Source organism: Bison bison, unplaced genomic scaffold (genome assembly GCF_000754665.1).
Source record: "Bison bison bison isolate TAMUID 2011002044 unplaced genomic scaffold, Bison_UMD1.0 scf7180017863978, whole genome shotgun sequence".
Taxonomy (NCBI): domain Eukaryota; kingdom Metazoa; phylum Chordata; class Mammalia; order Artiodactyla; family Bovidae; genus Bison; species Bison bison.
This window is the reverse complement of record NW_011494550.1, coordinates 699,627-715,746: the sequence shown is the minus strand read 5'-3', so window position 1 is coordinate 715,746 and position 16,120 is coordinate 699,627. Positions and strand designations below refer to the sequence as shown.

At 42.2% G+C, this 16,120-nt stretch overlaps 1 protein-coding gene across 1 annotated transcript in view; it reads right to left on the bottom strand.

Annotated features, from left to right (window-relative positions):
• BRD4 (bromodomain containing 4) overlaps positions 1 to 16,120 on the bottom strand; it is an 87,582-nt gene extending 71,462 nt beyond the window's left edge. The window contains exon 1 of the mRNA XM_010834002.1: positions 16,098 to 16,120. The gene's annotated coding sequence lies outside the window, so the exon portion shown is untranslated. The remainder of the gene's footprint in view (positions 1 to 16,097) is intronic.

Genomic DNA, 16,120 nt, shown 5'->3' with positions numbered 1-16,120 from the left:
CAGGATCTACTGCACAACAATGTACACATAGTTAACACTATCGTACACTTGAATGTTAAGATGGCAAAATCGTCTTATGCATTTTTGACCAGAAAACATAGGTAGATGGCGTCACTGCAGCTTCCTCAACTCTCAAATAGAAATATGGCCCTTACAATGCCTGTGTAAGAGCCAAATGAGATGCAACAGAAATTGCTCGATAAACACTATTAACTCTGAAAATATTCACATTTCATGAGCTGTAAACCACGAAACATGTAAAACCAAAGGCAGCCCACTATCAACAGCTCAGTGGGCAGGTTTCTGCCCACCTTGCTCAGTTGATTCACTCCAGGTGGACTCACCACCGGCACCTTCTAGTCAGCTCAGTCTTCAGTCTCTGCTTGAACCTTAGTTCACATTCTCCACACAGGTAATGGGGCCAAATGACCCAGCCCTGCCCCTAAAGGTCACAAAAATGAGAGTGGAAGGGAAGATGACAGATAATGCAAATTCCAAAGAGGGGTGGGGGATTTTCTAGGCTATAAAGACAGGCAGAGACTAGAGATCATCTTTTCCAGATAACTCCAGGATGAATAGTTTCCGAAGTCAAAGACCTCACCCTGATGCTGCTGCTAAGTCACTTCAGTCGTGTCCAACTCTGTGCGACCCCAAAGACAGCAGCCCACCAGGCTCCCCCGTCCCTGGGATTCTCCAGGCAAGAACACTGGAGTGGGTTGCCATTTCCTTCTCCAATGCAGGAAAGTGAAGTCGCTCAGTCGTGCCCGACCCTCCGAGACCCCATGGACTGCAGACTTCCAGGCTCCTCCATCCATGGGAGTTTCCGATGAGGGCTAATTCTCTGAGTTCTCATCCGGCACAGGCTTGGCTCTCAAGTCCAGGCCCTTTCTGTGATTCCTCTTCCAACCTCCTAGGGGTGGGAGAGAGGAATAGAGGAGAAACCTGCCTATCCATAAATCAGGATTCAGTCCCCACTATCTTCTCATCTAAATGCTGGCCCCAGGTCCCTCATTTCTACCCCCACAGCCCCAGGGAGACTTCTCTCACCTTCCTGACAATTGCCCAAAGTCTCCAAGTCTGGCAAAACCTCCCCTGAATTCTAGAACTGCACAGCCACCTGCCCACAGGCCAATGTTAACATAGATACCTGAAAGTACCATGGGACTAAAATGAGTCCAGCTTCTCTAAAATCTGTCAAACCGAGCACAGTGTTAGTCTTCCAGCCACTTTCAAGGCCTTATGTGCCACATGAGTGTAGTGTTAACACACTAAATAACCCAGAAAACAAATGTTTCTATGACTGTAGAAAGTTCCACTGGAGACCACTGCTTTGAGTGGGTAGCCTTTCCCTTCTCCAGGAGATCCTCCCAACCCAGGATGGAACCCAGGTCTCCCGTATTGTAGGTGGATTCTTTACCAGCTGAGCCACAAGGGAAACCCTAGGAACTGGGCAGATCACTGTAAAATAAGAATGCTCCAAACGGGACCCTAAAATATGGAGGGGGTACAGAAGCAGCAAAGAATCAAGACATGGAATTGGGCGATGGTCTTGTGACAAAAGCCAGGAGCTCACAGTACCACAGGATGGGAATTTCAATTTTATCCTATATGCAATTTTAGAGTTTTAGAGCAACAGAATTATGCAGCAATAAATCTATTATATTTTGATAATGTACTGAGTTGGGAAAAAAATTCCTTCGGTTTTTAAAGTAAAACTAAAAGACATTATCCATTTTCACTAAGAACTTTATTGAACAATGTATTTGCCATTTTGTTCTACTACCTTTTCCCACTTTCCAGGCAACTTTGTAATTCCATCTTCCCAAAACTTACCTTTTTTGAGCAAAGAACTGTTTCAGGTGTCTTTTACAGTCTATCAGGGAATTAATTTTTTTCCATTAAGAGAATTTATAAAGACCAAAATAAATGGACATCCAAAGGTCCAATGTGTGGTGAATACAGCAGACAAATCAGAACTTCCCAGACACGCTGTAACAATTTTTGCCTAATCACCAAAGAAACATGTGGTTTTGCATTATCCTGATGGAAGATTATGCATTTTCTGTTGACTAACTCCAGATGCTTTTCATCAAGTGCTGCCTTCAGCTAGTCTAACTGGGGGCAGTACTGGTTAGAAATAATTGTTTCATTTTCCAGAAGGAGATTGTAATAAAATGACTTCCTTCCAATCCTACCATAGACACATCACCTTCTTTGGATGAAGACTGGCCTTTGGTGTGGTTGGTAGTGGTTCATTTCGTTTGCTCCACAATCTTTCATTTCATATTACTGTACAGTATCCACTTTTCATCGTCTATCACAATTTGTTTTAAAAAACAGAACATTTTTGTTACATTTCAGTAGAGAAATCGTAGGCGGAAATACTGTCAGGAAGGTTTTTTTCTGCTTCAGTTATGTGGAACCCAAACATCAAAGTGATCAACATAACCAAGGTGGTACAAAAGATTTTCAATGCTTGATTTGGATATTGTGAGTATATCAGCTATCTCCCAAGTGGTGTAACACTGATTGTTATTCTCCACTAATGTTTCAATTTGACTGCCAGCAACTTCAACTGGTCTACCCAACTATGGTACACGGTGCAGTGAGAAATTTCCATCACAAAGCTTCGAAAAACACTTCTGACACATTCAATCAGTCACAGCACCTTCTCCATACACTGCACAGATCTTTTTGCTTTTCAGTTGCATTTTTGCCTTTCTTGAAACAATAAAGAATATGCTGAAAATGTTGCTTTTTATTTCATCTTCTTTTTTAAGACGACTACACAAAAATTCACCAATTTCGTTAAGTTTTTTTTTAAATGCATGCTGATATGACCGCCATCACCATACAATCTAACAAAGTTGTTTCGGATGACATTAAAGACAGCTAACCACTACCACAGCTATCTTATGGAAAAAAAAACAAATGAACCTTTTGGCCAACCCAATACTTTCCAACTAGCTTACTAGTCAAGTTTTGCAGGGAATTTGTTTAACATCTACCATTTTCTCTTGACTGCATATTTTTTTCACATATACTCGAACCAAACCTTTAATGAGATCATTTGTCATTTTACAAATTGAAAGAAAAGTTTTAAAAGTAAAATGAAACATCTATTTCTTCAAGGCACACTTCTTAAATGAATTACCACCGTTCTAACACTGGGTTGCTGCTCACCACTGAAGATAGAAAGATCTCTGAAACACCTGTCTCACTCCCCCAAGCCCCAATCACATTTTAAATGTACTAGGCATACAAACATGGGAGACACTTTTACTCATCACTGAATCCTCACTGCACACAAAGAATACTGAACACAGTATCTGATTACGTAAAAGTCCCATGCGCACACGATGAAGGAATCATCCAAGTCGACAAGTTTGCTTCCGGCAGGAAATTCCTTGTAAATAAGAGTCCCTAAGTGGGAAATAAGTGCCCAAGAGCTGGAATTCAATTTCACCCTACAAAAAGCAGAGCTTAGAGACTGTGCAGCTCACAGTAATCATAAGAGATCATCCAGCTCACACCAATTTAACAAGCCCGGGTGGAGTGCCTGGGCAAAAGATGACACTCCAGCTTACTACTCCCCCAAAATTCTTCTTCTGTACTCATAATACTTCCACTGGAGTATCAAGGGGAAAATGGAGATGAAACCAAATCAAAGCACTGGTGGAAACCTTTTCAGGGTGCAGCTTAATTCCACTTGTTTGAATTTCCTCATAAGACTCTTCAGGAGAGTGGCACAGAATTCTGGATGAAAAGATCTATCCAGTGAAAGCAATGACTCTCCTCTGCTAATTCTCTGCCATGCGGACTACCTCCAAAGGACAGGTGTTTGCTTGCAGCACTATCCAGGTCTCCTCCAAGCCTCAGCTATCCTCACTGACAGACCAGCCTAAACATCAGTTCTTTTCCAATGTTCACAGCTGGATGGACTCTTCCTTCCAGGAGTGCCTGGCCTGCACCTCTCAGAGAGTACTTCCAAGATCTACCTTATGCTATTAGGTACCATTCCAACCATCTGCATGCATTACATTCCTTCCTCCCTAGTCATGAACACTTGGGGTCTAGAGCCAGGCCTTGACACTTAACAGCAACCCTGTCCAAGTGACTGAGCTCTCCAGACATCAAATTTCTTATCCTTAAGACAGAAATGATACCAGTACCTATCTTCAGAGGACTTTAGGAATACAGAAGGTCTTAGAAATTCAACAAACAGTACACCTGGCACACAGTAATCACTCAAATATTCACTAAAATGGAGTGATCATAAATGGATGCACAAGCTCCATCTGTGCAGGGGAATACAGTGGAGAAAGGGAAGTGATTCACACTGCAGTTCCATACATGAAGGCTGACTCAGACAGCAAGCAGAGTGACTTCTGTGCAAATCTACCACTTCAGAATAGGCCAGCAGTAAGAAACAGACTGCAACCATGAAATTAAAAGATGCTTGATCCTTGGAAGGAAAGCTATGATCAACCTAGACAGCATTTTAAAAAGCAGAGACATTACTTTGCCAACAAAGGTCCGTCTAGTCAAAGCTATGCTATGGTTTTTCCAGTAGTCATTTTTCCAGTATGGATGTGAGAGTTGGACTATGATGAAAGCTGAGCACCGAAGAACTGATGCTTTTGAACTGTAGTGTTGGAAAAGACTCTTGAGAGTCGCTTGGACTGCAAGAAGATCCAACCACTGTATCCTAAAGGAAACTAGTCCTGAATATTCATTGGAAGGACTGATGATGAAGTTGAAACTCCAATACTTTGGCCACCTGATGCGAAGAATGGACTCGCTAGAAAAGACTCTGATGCTGGAAAAGATTGAAGGCAGGAGGAGAAGGGGCCAACAGAGGATGAGATGGTTGGATGGCATCACTGACTCGATGGACATGAGTTTGAGTACGATCTGGGAGTTGGTGATGGACAAGGAAGCCTGGCATGCTGCCGTCCATGGGGTCGCAAAGAGTCAGACACGACTGAACTGAAGAAACAAAAAAAAGGCAACCCACTCCAGTATTTTTGCCTGGAAAACCCCACGGACAGAGGAGCCTGGTGGGCTACAGTCTATTGGGTCGCAAGAGTTGGACACGACTTGGTAACTAAACAACAAGAAACAAAAAAAGACCTATTCAGAAAAGGTATTTCTACCCTTTGAAGGGAAATCTGTTCATAGGCAACTACTTGCTAGAAATCCTTTTCACAAAGAGTCAATGATCAAAGACAAGCAACTGTCTCAAGGTGAACAATTGGGGGGCGGGGGTGTTTAAAGAGGCACAGGCCAAAGGAGGAACCCAGCTCTCCCAAGTGTAAGGGAAGGGTACTCAGATGGGCTCCCAGAGCAAACAGGCCCACAGGCGTCCTGAGAAATGACACTGAGGACAGGCAAGCTAAGATGCAGGCTATCAGCTCCAATGTGAAGAACTCAAAACTGCACTCCTGGGATTACAAATATATGCGAGCTATTATCTTGAAACAGACGAACATGAAGGTGGACGAACATGAAGGTGGTGTTATTTCCAGACAACTCATCTGTGAGCTCAATAGTTTCCTGGAATCAAAAGGAAAATGAAGACACAAATATGCAAACTTCACTACTTAGCCATTTTTTTAAATATATATAACTGAAAGCATTTCAAAGCTAAATAACTTTAAATGAAGATTATGAATGAAAACAACCTACACATGGATGATACTACCTCTTATAAAACTCCTTCATATAAGTTATGTTTATTTCTTTTAATTACAGAATAAAAAGAGCAACCTGTTTAAGCAACAAAGCCATGTGTGTACAATACATAAGACTGTAACTCAACTGGGCAGAGCAAAGGAATGCATTATAGCCAAAGACCAGCAGAAAACGAACGGGGGAAATATCCATTAGCACATATAAATTTAATTCAAACTTTAGAGATTAGGGGAGAGCAAAGAGGTTTTGATATTGTTAAAAATAGGACAACAGGCCCAAAATGAGCCCCATGTCAACAAACCACAGGTTAATTCATTTCAGCTCTCCCAGAAATGGAATCTTAAAACCAGTCAATCAGGAATCACCTGGTCAGCACTAGTGAGGTAATCTGCCTGACAGACCCCTGCCATCCCTAAAAAGAAAGTGACCTTGCCACAAGCAATCTGTTTTTTGACAGCTTAGTTTCCCCCACCGCACTCTGTCTTTCCTCTGTACAGCTCCGTGTATCTGCTAGATAGAATGCTGTTCCATTCACAAATCACTGAAGAAAGTCACTAAGATCTTAAAATTTACTCCACTGAATTTTTAAAACAACATGCACTATTCCTAGAAGTAATACAAGTTATTTTCCATCCTTTGACAACTCTGCCCCAATTACAAAGCATGAATTATTCAAGTTAATAACACTGAATTTCCCCTTCCTTGTACCAGACAAAGGATTTGGAAGAGAGAAGAATGGTATCATGCACACCACCTGTGCAGCATGCTTCAATCCCTAAGCACAAACATATCACGCTGAAGAATGGTTATTTTCTCATCCCACAAGTTCTCCCTCAGTCTGAAGGTTCAAATGCAAGCATGGAAAAAAGGTCTCACAGCTAAGAGCAAGCACTAAGACACATAAGGGACCACAGCCACGAGTCTTTCTAAGTCTATCCATATGCAGCACGACCAAATGATCAGGCTAGCTAGCAGGCCACTGGATTACCTTCTGCAGCAAAGCCTCCAAGCCAACACCAAATCCTGGAAAACAGTTTTATGAACAGCAGAAGTTGCTTCAGCGAAGAGCCCTAGAACAAAAACCTTCCTTCATCTGCAGCCACTGCAATAGGCCCAGTCTGGCATTTTGAGACATTCCTCATACCCAACAAAGAGAGCAAGTTGAAAAAGAGGGGTGTAGAAGGCTCCTGGGCAGATCTGCACCAAAGCTGACACAGGTTGACAGCTCTGAGAAAGTCTCTGGAGGATTTTCCACAAGGATAAACCAAAATGGGTGCTCCACATTGTTTCCTAGGGTCATAAAAATTGCAAATGTTTGGAAAAGCAGGATACACGCAAAAACAAAAGTCTTCAAAATCATCAAGGGTCATTTAATAACATAATAATTTCTCATTCTCAAAGTAAACTCCAGGAAATTCATTTTAGTACATGCTTCTTGGATGGGCTCTAGGGTTCTAAGAAATGCCTCTACCCCTAACTATTCAATGTTCACACATACGCATTTTTCTGGAGAAAGGATCCACAGCTTTGTCACCTTTTCAAAGGGACCTCCAACCTCCCCTTAAGTTAAGAACTGATGCTCTAATGAGAAGCAGAGCTGACCTATCTTTGGCCACTGGATCCTCAATTATTTTGAGTTCCTTAAAGAACTGAATAAATCCAACAGAAAGAACTGTAGGAAGATGATTACTCTAGCAATGTTTAACACTTGTTTTTGATTATGGAAATCTGAGTAAGCTTTCTGTAATACTAGAGGAATGCCAAGCAGCAGACTTTACAAGAATTTAAGTATAGAAACAGCTTAACAAATGGCAAAATTACAAATGTAGTTTTTGTGTGGACAAAGATGATCCAGTCTACTGAAATATTCTCCATTACAATTTCATTCATGAATGCATATGCTGATGTTTACCTACCTGGTCTATTAACCCAGTCTTCCCCTGCACTTCCTTCCATGTTATAAGCCTATCTCACCCCTGTGCTTTCTGAGGGCTGTTTACTGATCAAATTAGGCTCTATCACCAGCGGCTGGAGTCTTCTTGCCCACCCAAGAGACTACTGAGACTTGGCTTGACTCCTCCCTGAGTCCCCATAGCAAATTCCTCTGTACCTGAACCTGGTATAAATCATGTCTTTCATTTAATTCTGGACCAAGGATTTGGAATACCCACATCCTTAACTATCTTCACTTTATCCTTTTTCTTGAGTAACTCGTTATAAGCTAATTGCAGCTAATTCTGGTTTTTTATTACCAAGTATGGAAAATTAACTTCCCTTCAGCCATCCAAAATTTACTGCTTCAAGATAGGGGATACACTCTACTTCAAACATAAAATGTAGACTGTTCAAGAAAAATATCCCATCTAGCATGGCTCACAATGAGGAGCAAGATGCTGCTGGGGTCACCACTGGAGGTAAGCAAGTGGAGGGCAGAGATGAATCAATGTGTTATGTTCAAGTGAGGTGGCTTGGCATTCCCACTCTGAACATGGTCAGGGATAAGCAATGATCCAAGCCAGTGTCTTCTGTCATCAGAGCACTACTGGGGAAGAATCATTCTTGACCTTGAAGTCAGGATATTAGAGATAAAAAACAGCTCTGATGTCCCTATTTGAGTCCCTGATTTCAGCTGTGCCTGAGGTCCACTCTAGACCTACTACATCAACCAGCAAATTCCATTTTGTTTCAACAAATCCCCTTTTGTTTCATGTTTGTTATTGGTACCATAAGTAAGTAACCAATATAGCCATTTCCTTTAGAACTAACATCTTTCTTGATTAAAAAGTTGGGAGGACACTATCTCAAGAGCAAAAATAACTTGCCCCCCCCCAACACATACACAAAATACTCTTTACATACTTACTGTTTTGCTTGTTGCAATCTGCTGACAGCCTTCCCCACATGCTTCCTCCTCAACTTCCCCATCCCACTCTACCCTCCAAAGAGCTTCTAGCAGGCACAGCACAAGGAAAAAAAGAAACTAAAGATCAATGCAGTTCACATGCTACTAGAAAGCATATCCAGGATAATCACCTTGGGCAAATGATAAAGAAATAGATTGTAAAATAACCACCAAAAAAAGAAAGAAAAAAAAAATTCAAGGTACCCACAGTTAACAATGAGTGGTATCTAAAACAAGGCTATTTCATACTAGTCTGAAAAGATTCACAATAGGAAACAGATTTCGCCGTGTACACAATACACAGAATCACAGTAAATGTTTTATGAAATACCCTTGAATGTGTAACACCCTTTGACATTTCCTTTTTCTCCCCCCTTAAACAATGATTGCAACCTACTAAATTCACTTCATAATCCAGAGTTTGAAAAACAAGACCCGAAACAAGAATTACTTTCTCTTAAAACCTAGACTGTGGTCAAAGTTCACTGGAGCCCAAATCTATTACCTCATTTTACATATGAGGTATTGTTTTTACATTGTGAGCTATGGTTTTTCCAGTGGTCATGTATGGATGTGAGAGTTGGACAATAAAGAAAGCTGAGCACCAAAGAATTGATGCTTTTGAACTGTGGTGTTGGAGAAAACTCGAGTGTCCCTTGGACTGCAAGGAGATCCAACCAGTCCATCCTAAAGGAAATGAGTCCTGAATATTCATTGGAAGGACTGATGCTGAAGTTGAAACTCAATACTTTGGCCACCTGATGCAAAGAACTGATTCATCTGAAAAGACCGTCTTGCCAGGAAAGACTGAAGATGAGAGAAGGGGACGACAGAGGATGAGATGGCTGGATGGCATCACTGACTCAATGGACATGGGTTTGAGTGAGCTCCGGGAGTTGGTGATGGACAGGGAGGCCTGGCGTGCTGCAGTCCATGGGGTCGCAAAGAGGTGGACACAACTGAGCTGAACTGAACATATGAGAAACTGAGGCCTGGAAGGATATGCAACTTGTCCAAGGGAGGCACACAGCAGATCCAGAGTCCAGGCCAGCTCCTTCCTTCTCTCCCTCTTGTGCACGGAAGCGCCGGCACATGCTCGCACAACGTGCACTGGCAGGTTCACACTCCATGCAGTCCTCTGGTTTCAACCTTCAGAATTTGCTCACCTGAAATGTATGTCTCCTCAAACATAGTGGGAAATGTTTTAAGTGTAAAATCCCCCAATTTATCTTACTCTCTCTCTTTTACACAAAATAATCTCAAAGGCCAACTCGCCTGTAGGCATGTATGTGTTACTGCCTGGGGTATGACAACTGGGGATGTTAGCCACACACAAAGACACAGAAACTACTAATTCCTGTTTCTAGAAATTGCATAATACCAAACCCAACACCTCTTCCTGGCAGTGCTTCCACAATGTGCCAGTGTCTCTTGGCATGACAGCAACTAGAAACAAATAGTTTCAGCCTTAAGCGCACACCAAGACAAGAGAAGTGACCACAGGCACAGTGAGGCCTGCTCAGCTATTCTTGAACCCCTTCGGCAAAGCAAAAGCAGCACTCTCCCCCATCCCAAACAAATATAGTACAAGTCAGAGACCCCCTTCCCTTCCCCATCTTAATACAACCCAGATGCCAGGCACCCCCATCTTTTGTCTACCCAGTCAATGCTTAAACATACACACCCCATTTTACCAGTAAGGAAACTGAGGTGTAGGGAGATTATGTAACTTGCCTGAGGCTGAGGTCAAGGTCAGAAGGAGGTGGGGCTGATCCCCCGACATGGACTCCTCAGTTCTCCCTTTTCAGTACGCAGCTCCACCTAAGCCCAACTCTGCTAGCCATAGCCCAAAGTCCTGAAACTTCCTACATTGAGAACAGGCCAACACTTGTCAAGGAACAGATCACAGAATAACCTATACCTAGGATGACCTTTAAAAAGCCTTTATTTGTAAGTATGTCACAGATCAAAAAGAAGAAATGCATATTCACTTAGGTGCTCTGAATTTTCAGTTAAATGCTCATATCTGATCAATATCTGAAAAAAACAGACTCTTCAATTGGGTTTCACAGACATACACAAAACGCATTCCACATGGAACTGGATCCTGACAGCCCCTAGTAAAAGTGACTGGCATTGACTGGTTTTCTCCTGGTCAATAGGCCCAGAGTCCATCAGCAGGGATTTAACCTCCCAGCCAGGAACTCCACTTTCCTGGCCCACCATACAACTGCCTGCCTCCTTTCCAAGGAGTCCCTGACTTGTGATACAAACCTTCCTGGAGACCAGAATCCTTTCACCAAGTCCAAATGTCAACATACTTTAGAGTCAAAATAGGCAGGGAAGATATAGAAAGATGCTGTGCTTGTGCTTTGGAAAAACTTCCTCGACCAGCAACTTTGGACGACTGTTGCCATTGTTCACATAACCAGGTTTTAAGGAAATGGTTAAGTTTCATCTTAGGACTGAGAACACACTGGACCACCTTCCCCAGCTGGATCATTTCTCCAAAACTATGCAGCCAACAATAGCCCAAGGTGGGCACCCCCAGAGCTTGCTGAATTTCCATTAATCCCATTACCCTCCACTTTTAATCTCATTATCAGCTAAAGACAAATTCTCACTTAAAAAACCCAATCCACACTTTAAATCACCTCCCCCACTGAGCTCTACTCAAAGAGTTCACTCGAAGGAAGACACAGCACAAAGGGGGATCTGAAAGGCACCTCGCTGATCTTGGTGTCACCTGATGACACAGTGTCCAGGCATGTCAGCTGGCACATCTTCCGAACCCTCAGCTGCTCCACTTTCTAATACCTGGCTGCCTCTCCCCACCTCTGTTCTTCACCCTGGGTAATGACAGCAAATAACCTTGAGAGAGCACCACCTCACTTTACCCTTAACTGAAAGATGGACAAGTGAAGTTTGGGGAAGGTTGAGTGACAGGCTGAAGGTCACACAGCAGGCAAGAGGGCCAGGATTCAAACTGGGGTCTAACAGTGCCACCCTGGCAGTATCAGTCCTTGGAGAAGGTCAGCAAAAATGAGACAGGACTGGATGCCAAGAGGCTGTTCAAGCCTTTCCCAGAGCATTCATATTACACTGGACTTCTATCACGGAGTCAGGAATTCTGAGACCTGATTTCAGGAAACAAAGTCCAACTCTGGGCAGGAGAGAAGAAAGGTCAAAGGGCAAGATCTCGGAGACACTTCTGCTTCTCAGAACGCTTCACAGAACACAAAGACCACACTGGGGTTTTACCTAATTGCTATTTGTTGGGGATTGGGGGACTGTTAAAAGCCTCATCCTTATAAATAAGACACTGTAAAGTTTGACTGGATAAAAGGAGAGTCATAGAACTTTTCCAGAAAACTAAATTGTACCAAGTTTCCAAAAACACACCCCCTCTGGTCTGGTAATTTCATTTCTAGATATGAAAAAAGGGGAAAACTTGAAAATCATGACCAGAAACAGCAGAATTATGGTATGTTCACATAATAGAATTTTAGACACCGACTTAAAATAGAGCATTTTGGAAATGTTCACGGTGCAATATTTGTTGAAAAGTTAAGCACAAAATACCCTTACAATCTCTTTTGCAGATGATGTGGACCAACCAGTGCTATTACAGGACAGATGGACAGATGGCTGCTTTGCCCTAACTTTGAGACTGAACTCACTCTTCATCTATTTCTTTAGAATGGAACACATCCCATGATTTACACTGGGAGACGTGCATGCAGTTTAATCAAGTTTAATCAGTTGTAGCCTGTTTGGACTGGGGGAAAAAAACAACCCTAAGTGTTTTTAAACACTTTACAGCAACGGCACAAGTCTGGAGTGCATCTTCCTGACTGTTCTCTATGCCTCATCAGCACTTCGCGCTGTTCTCTAACAATTACAATTAAGAAATCAAATGGGGATCAAACCATACAGACTGTACCACAGGTCAACACGCTGACATCCTTGTACTTCCATTCCCCATTCTTTTAGATGGCTACACCACATTCTATTAAGGTTTTTCTTTTTTAACCCCTCCATGAAAGTACTAGAAAAATCACTGCAATAAAGTCATTGAGCACGGTTAAGTACCATGACCTAGCAATTCCACTCCTAGCTATCCACCCAACAGAAATTAATACAAAATGTCCACACAAAAATTTGTACGTGAATGTTTGGAGCAGCACCATTCACCATAGTTCAAAAAAGTGGAAACCCAAATACCCACCAACTGAAGAACAGAGAAATAAAATGTGACATATGCATATAAGGAAATAGTATTCACTCATAAAAGAAATGAAGTACTGATTCCTGCTGCACCATGTAAAACCTTGAAAACATCACACCAAGTAACAGAAGCCAGACACAAAAGGTTGTATATATTGTACAATTTCTGGAATATCCAGAATAGGCAAATTTATAGACACACAGAGTACATTAGTAGTTGCCATGGATTGAAGGGATGGAGAGTGCCTGCTAATGAATAGGCATCTCTTTTTGGAGGGATGAAAATGTTCTAAAATTGGTTGTGGTGGTGGCTGCACCATTCTGAATATACTAAAAAACCACTGAATTGTACACTGTAAATTGGTGAACTATCATTTGTGAATTATATCTCAATAAAGCTATTACAAAATGACTAAAAACAAAACAGTAAGATTTTACAATAGTATAATGCTCAAAATATACATAATTTATATTCAATAAATGTTTGGGGGTAGATACATTAAAATTATATAAGCCATAAAAAAATCATCGTACAAATATCTTTTTGTCTTCCTTTATACATAGTAGAAGCTCAAAAAATCATTGATGAAATAGATTGGTCAATCACATGAAATCAGGGCTCGATGTTTTTTTTAAATTTTTTTACTGACAAAATGAGATTCACATTAAGAAATGCTACCCATACTTAACATTACCCACTTCATCTCCCTCTTAAAATACTTTTCCCAGGTCAGGACTGAACCACAACCCAAACCCACTCACCACATTTCAAAGTGCAAAGCGGGAAATGTACCGTAGACAGGGCACAGAGGCAACTGCATGCCATGCTGCTTTGACTATTAATAAGTTTACCATAATTAGAGACCTTAACGTTACCTTAGTTAAAATTCACATTCCCTGAAAGTCACTACTAATTATGCCCACTGTTAATATTTTATTGATTTAAGAAAAATTACTTGCATGTTATTATGGGCATACCATATTCTTCTTCAATTATCTCTCCAGTTTATTCACTCAAGGAATATTACAGCTGCTCTTCAAAGGTGCTGAGGATACACTAAAGAATAAAAATAGGCAAAGACTGGCAAACAAAACCCTGCCCTCATAGAACTCACATTCCAGTTTTGTTTTTAAAGTATGATTTAAAGAAATTTTATTTATTTTTAACAAACTCATGTCTTATGAAATAAATGTCAGCATCAGCAAAGAATCCCAATTCTCACCTTGCAAATGTTCAGTCTTTTCTAAACACTAAAAATCACGAAGATTTATTAAACATCAGCAGCAGTTTTCAATGACAAGCCCTTTTTCCCCCGTTTTACAGATGTGCCTGGAACATAAAGACAAACGTGTCTAACTTACAATTTTATTCAAAATCAGAATCTGAAACGTTGATATAGACAACGTCTATTGATACAGACGACAGTGGGCTCTCAGAGCAGATTTAACAGCCCAAGGTTTTCAAATCATTGATACCAAATGGTTTTTACTGAAAATTTAAATAAAAAGACTCCAATCTCCCTCTAAAATTCATAATCTCAAGTCATTCAATAACCTGAATTGTGTAACACGAAAATATTGCATCCCCTCCACCTCCAAAAGCAAAAGTGCAATTTAGTTCAAAGATCACAACAACTGGCTCAAAAGGGTAACTTTCGGAAACAAAGTCTAAATTCCATCAAACAATTCAATAATTTAGTGGAAATTTTACAAAGTGGCCAATGATTCTCTTGCACTTCTTAAGTAATATTTTTTCTCATCACCCTCTCAACCAGGAAGAGTAGCCTTAAAGACACCTCAAACAGCCAACCCATCCTTAAAATGCAGTCACTTTTGCGTTCTAACTTTTCATCTGTTGGCAAAATTTCTTATCTTCAGCAATTTGGTTGGGGCTGAATTCTAGCAAGATGCACACATGTGGGTTCACGTCCTCAGATAAGACAAACTAAAACCACCTTAAGAGACTCACTCCACAGCTTGAGCCCTTAAATACTGTTTCCTACTAAGGTTAAGTGGGTATGGCAGGTAACAGGGAGCAATGCATTTGTTTCAGATCACACTTTTCTCGATTTGGTTGAGGGAAATCATCGGAGAAGTTTATCTTTCCCAGGTTGAAGACTGGGGGGAGAACAGGTCAGTTACCTAAAACCTTGGTGGAAAGATAAACCCCATCCAAATTCAACAGAAAGTAATGTCTTATCATATTACTGGCAAGGTCATAAAACAGACTGTGCCATCCAAAAACTTCTTGAAACTGGTAACATACTCATAAATCCTATTGGGAATTCCTTTCTTTACAACCTCCAAGAACTAAATCCCAAGAACCAACAATTTAAGGAACCTGACAGCCCCATTCATAGAAATCTCCCAAACATTAGTACAGCACCTAAGAGCCACTGGCTTAGAGGTACTCTGATGGTCTTTGTAAACAACGGGCAGGGAAAACCCTCTTGAAGGTAAGCAAAGGCACTTTAATTCTCATGAGGCGCAGACTCCAAGAGGTTACCTCTTGCATCCAGCACACACATAAAAAGTAACCCAAGGGCCAAGACCATACATAGGACCAGGTTGCACAAAACGTTAAATGAGTAAACAAAAATAACACTTCAAAATACAGTGCGTGATCCTGAGTAAAAGAGAGGTCAGCCACACAGTAAAAGCACATGACTCATCCACAGGCCTAAACACAAGTATCTGTACAGTCCACTACACCAGAGTGGGATTTCCCATCCTCATCCAAGCCTGGGCCTTACGGGTATCTCAGTCGGGAGAAGTTGTGCTATTTCCGTTTTGGAGGGGAGGGTCATTTTATTTCGCTGAATCACAACTCCCCCATATCCCCACCCCAAACCACCACCACGCACAATACTGCAAATAGACGAGACGGTGGCAAGGACGCCAGCGAGCACCGACCGAACAAAACAAAGCACCCAGTGAGGGGCTGCCGGGCCGGGAGTGGGTGGGTAAAGGGGGCCAGGCTCGCCCCTCGGAGCACGGCTCCCGCCCCCAACGGCCTCTCTCCGGGTAGGTGTACGGCGGCAGCCTCCTCCCTCCACCTGGGGACCAGCTCCGTTCTCCGCAGAGCTCCGAGGGACAGTCCGGAAGGTGAGGAAATGAGGGCGGGGGCGCGCTGCCCCGGCCTGAGCCAGAGGACCAAAGCTCCAGAGGGAGGGCGCGTCGGGCCGCCCCACGTGAACACCGGGGCCGAGGCCGCCCCGGGGACCGCGGCCGGAAACAGCGGCGCTCGTGACCACCACGCCGGGCCCGGACTTACCAGGGCCTGGCGCACCGCGGACT